This window comes from Schistocerca nitens, chromosome 1 (genome assembly GCF_023898315.1).
Source record: "Schistocerca nitens isolate TAMUIC-IGC-003100 chromosome 1, iqSchNite1.1, whole genome shotgun sequence".
Taxonomy (NCBI): domain Eukaryota; kingdom Metazoa; phylum Arthropoda; class Insecta; order Orthoptera; family Acrididae; genus Schistocerca; species Schistocerca nitens.
Genome location: NC_064614.1, coordinates 809,418,514 through 809,423,652, shown reverse-complemented (window position 1 = coordinate 809,423,652; position 5,139 = coordinate 809,418,514). Strand labels below are relative to the sequence as shown.

Genomic DNA, 5,139 nt, shown 5'->3' with positions numbered 1-5,139 from the left:
TCAGCACGTAATCATTTTACTCATGAACGTAAGTCCCATTGTTGAATCTCTCCGGATATCGTCGCTACCAGTATAGGCGATGTTTAGTCACCATGCTTGCCGAAACGTCTAGAGAATTTCTGGACCGTCTTTCTACGAGACATGTGAACTCTGGGACTGCGCCACGAATGATACGGCACTTAACGTCCAATATTTAAGATTCACAATCTCCGCATTTGCTGTCGTCTCTTATGTAGTAATTGGTTTAGCTGAAGATGGTTTCTCTACTGGGGATATCAGTTTCCCTATCCTAAAACACACACAACCGCCCGTTCCAGAGGTGCCGCACTCTACGGCCCCGGATAGCTGTTGGCCGTCTTTAGATAGTGCACACATGACCTATTCAGGTAGACTTTACAAATCTGCATCCTGAAGATCCATATCCGAGCCCGTCATAGAAACGACGAAGGGCCTCGCCCAGTACATCCTTGCAAAAACTCTGCGAACTGACTGTTCTGCTGAGGCTTCACGGCTAAGGCTACGGATGGAAAGTGAATTCTCCTTTTGTGAACCACGGGTGTGCACGATCACTTTTAATCAAGGATATCCTTACAAACAGAAAAATAATAACTGAATAAAGTGTCTCTATCCCGGAAGGTGGAACCCGATTGTGATATGCAGATGAGGGTCAACAAGGGGAACATTTTGCTACTAACTGTCTAATGCATTTCACTATTGGCGATAGTGACATGGGATGGCTTCTATCTCATTCGACACCCTAGTTTTAATATCACTATAGAAGCCATAATAAACAACCTAAAGATACTTGAAATTGATCTATAATTGAAACCGGTTGTGGATAAAGAAGTATTTACTAGCAGCACTTGGCGATTTCGATATGACGTTTTTCAGTTATATGCGCAGCACTACCTTGACAAAATACGAGTATGTTGTTGTTATCCCTTAAATATAAACATGTTTAAAAATTTTTTTATTATTATTCCACGTCCATGAGGACGAGTTCACTTAGCATCTGCGGAAGAAACTGCAGCGTATCTCTTCTTTTTTTAAATATGTTTTATGTATTTCTTGTTTTGTGATATGTGATACTTCCTTGAAGATGCCCTCACTATAAATTAGTCGTACAAAAATGATACGTTATCTACAAAATATATTTTTAAAGACATCTAAATTGTGTTTGTATCAATACCAGAAAATGCGATTAAATTATATCATCGTAGGCGAATTGTTTTCTTGACGCAAAACATCTTCAGCTGCCAGAAAAGAGACAATTCTGGTTTGCTTACTAGATCTAAAAACAGTTCGTTATAAAATATAGTCATGAGCCAAAACATTATGACTACGTTCTTAATAGCTTGTTTGTCCCTCTTTGGAACGAAACATGTCACTGATTCTGCGTATCAGAGACCCGACAGTTTGCTGGTAGGTTTTTGGTGGTATGTGGTATTAGGTCATGTAATTCGCTTAAGTAACGGGCCGCTCATTAGCATACGCAGTGATGGCGCCCGATAACGGCGCAGATGGCTTCCACAGGATTTACATCTGGCGAATTTGGTCGCTTCGACATTAACGGGAGTTCACTGTATTCCTCCTCAAACAAGTGAAGCACGGTTTTTACTCCGAGATGTGGACAATTGTACTGCTGAAATATGATATCGCCATCGGGAAGACGCCAAGCATGAAGGGATACAGGTGGTTCGCAGCTATCAGCGTGTCTTCGATTACTACCACAGGTCCCATGGAAGCGCAGTGCAATGTCTCCTATATCATAATACTGCTCCCACCAACCTGTGTCCGTCTAGTGATGCACGTTTCGGACCGCTGTTCACCTCGACGACGGCGCTTGTGGAGACGACCATCGACCTAGTGTAGCAAAAATGTGATTCACCTGAAGAGCCGACACGTTTACATTGATTGACGGTCGAATCTCGATGGTCTCGTGCCCACAGCAATCATAATTGGCGATGTCGTTGGGTCGACATGTGAACACTTAGGGGTGTTCCGCTGCAGAGCTCCATGTTCAACAATGTACAATGAACGGTGTGCTCCGAAACACTTGTGCTTGCACCAGCATTGTGCTCATTCGGCACAGACGCAACAGATCACAATCTATCCTATTTTGCAGAGCAGACAGGCCTCGGAACCCCACGTTCTGTGAAGAGTTGTGGACGTCCAACGATTTAGCACCTAGTGGTAGTTTCATTGTCGTTCTACCTCTTCCCGTTGATGCTCACGACAGCAGCACATTCGACTAGCTTCGCCGTTTTCTAAATTCTCGTTCACAGGCTCTGCAAAATAATAATCTGCCTTTTGTCAGAGTGGGCAACGGCCTTGCCGCAGTGGATACACCGGTTCCCGTGAGATCACCGAAGTTAAGCGCTGTCGGGCGTGGCCGGCACTTGGTTGGGTGACCATCCGGGCCGCCATGCGCTGTTGTGGCATTTTTCGGGGTGCACTCAGCCTCGTGATGCCAACTGAGAAGCTACTCGACCGAATAGTAGCGGCTCCGGTCAAAGAAAACCATCATAACAACCGGGAGTGCGGTGTGCTGACCACACGCCCCTCCTAACCGTATCCTCAGTGAGGATGACACGGCGGTCGGATGGTCCCGATGGGCCACGTGTGGCCTGAAGACGGAGTGCTTGCTTTTGTCAGAGTCATTTATCTCAATAGGTTTCTCCATTTGTAGCCCATATATTCGCTAGGGTGATGCCCCGTCCGTGTCTCTCCGCTTACATACTTTTGTTACCGCGTCACGTGCCCACAAAACTATCAGGCGGCTTCCAACTTCGCAGTAGACAGTGTTCATACTGTTTTGGCTTATCAGTGTATACTGATAAGTTGTTTTTTTACTTACGGCATTTATTGCCGATCTTAGCTTGCATATTTTTGAGGTATTCCCTCGTTTGGCTCTGATATTTTTGCCTACTCTGACGTAAGTTTTCACCACTTCAGCACTATGTTTCTCGATGTGAAATACGCACACTGTAGCACCAGAAGCGTTAGTTAACATTCTTCTGGCTAACAGTTTCCCTGTGTGTTTATGTGCATTTAGTGTTGTCAACTTAACGGCTAGTTCCGATTTTCACTTGCTCATTTTCTGGTAGTTGCACAGTCTAAATTTAAAAACATTCGGTAACTTCAAGGCAACTATGAACAGGATCTAATCTAATTCGAATACAATGAATTAATCGCTGTGACATCTCTGTTAGTTGTTGCACCAAGTTCTGGATCTGGAAGCGTGAATTATCGTTACCTGGCTCCTTCAGGTTACAAATTACCACACCACCAGATCGCTCAGAGCGACACACGTGCTTCAGAAGACACGTCTCACCACAGATCGTAAATCACGGCGTTCGTGTGAAGCGCCGCCGCGCTCGTACAGATGTTCCGACGCCGATGCCGGCGATTACCGTTATGGTCGCGACGACGCGACGATGCGTAACTTCAAAGCGACGGACGCGGTTCAAAGATAACAATCGCACGGCTCGATATACCGGCGGCGCGGCGCGTAGCTGGCTGGCCCCTGCTTCCCACGCGGCGACGATGGGACGCCGTATCTCTCGGCGGGCAGATGCACTGCATTTAACACCACATTAAAGTGACGAGAAAATTACGCCGGCGCGGGTTTATGACGCGCGCTGCGATACGTCACGCGCCCGGCCCGGCTGTGCTCGGCGCTCTCTCCTCTTCCGCCCCGCGCTCCTTTTTCCCCGCACCCCTGGCAGGGAACGCTGCTGCTCGTTTTTTGCCATCCATCAGCGTCGCGGCGCGACCCTACGGTAACGAGCCGGCTCTCCGCTAGCGACGAATGAACGCCGGCTGGCTCCCGTCGCTTCCAAATTCCTCAGGCGACATCTAACAAACCTCCACCTGGTTCATCGAGAGTACCTTGTATTTATCATCACCATCATCATCCTCGTCGTCATCATTATCCTCCTCCTCCCTCTCCAGTTTTCTTCCTCTTCCTCCTCTTTCTACAACATCATCATTAAAATCACTCTTCTCCTCCCCCTATTCATCATCATCCTAATTTTGATCACCCATCCCTTTCCCCATCCCCCTTCTCCTCATCATGATCATCAAAACTCATCATCTTCCTCCTCCTCCTTCTCTTTCTTCTCATCAACATCATCACCATAAACTTGCTCCTTCTCAACCTGCTGCTCGTCTTTACATTCATCATTGACAACCATCTTCCAAACATTCTCCATACGAACAGCCTCTGAAGGCCCAACGGTACCGATCAACCACCGTGTCATCCTCAGTTGATAGGCGTCACTAGATGCGAATCTGGAAGGACATGTAGCCAGCTCTCTGCTCTCGCAGCAGCTGTCAGTTTTCGCGACTGGAGTCGCTACTTCTCAGTCAAGTAGCTGCTCAGTTGGCCTCGCAAGGCCCCAGTACATCCTTCTTGCCAGCACCGCTCGGCAGACCCATCCAAGTGTTAGCGAAGCCGAACAGCGCTTAACGTCGATTATCTGACAGGAACCGGTATTAGCACTGTGGCAAAGCCGTCGCAGTTCCTCCGTAAAGGAATGTTAAAATACGTGACGATGGCCGAAATATGCCGAGACTGACCATAGCAAAAAAAGCATTTATCAAAAAGAGAAATGTGTTAACACTGAATATAAATCTAAATTTTAGGAAGTCTTTTGCAAAGGTATTTGTCTGGAGTGTAGCCTTGTGAACAAGTGAAACCTGAACAAAAAAAAAAAAAAAAAAAAAAAGGTTCAAATGGCTCTGAGCACTGTGGGACTTAACATGTGAGGTCATCAGTCCCCTAGAACTTACAACTACTTAAACCTAACTAACCTAAGGACATCACACACATCCATGCCCGAGGCAGGATTCGAACCTGCAACCGTAGCGGTCGCTCGGTTCCAGACTGAAGTGCCTAAAACCGCTCGGTCACTGCGGCCGGCGAAACTTGAACAATAAACAATTCAGTATGATGTTACTAAGTATGCTATCGTTAGACTGGATACATCTGAAAATTGATGAGGAGTTGGTGAATGGAACAGGGAAAGAAGAAATTTGTTGTATAACTTGACTAAAATGGTTCAAATGGCTCTGAGCACTATGGGACTTAACATCTGAGGTCATCAGTCCCCTATAACTTAGAACTACTTAAACCTA

At 46.4% G+C, this 5,139-nt stretch overlaps 1 pseudogene; it reads left to right on the top strand.

Annotated features, from left to right (window-relative positions):
- The first annotated feature begins 2,321 nt into the window (after nt 1–2,321).
- Nucleotides 2,322–2,439, top strand: LOC126205721 (5S ribosomal RNA; annotated as a pseudogene).
- Nucleotides 2,440–5,139: the final 2,700 nt, after the last annotated feature.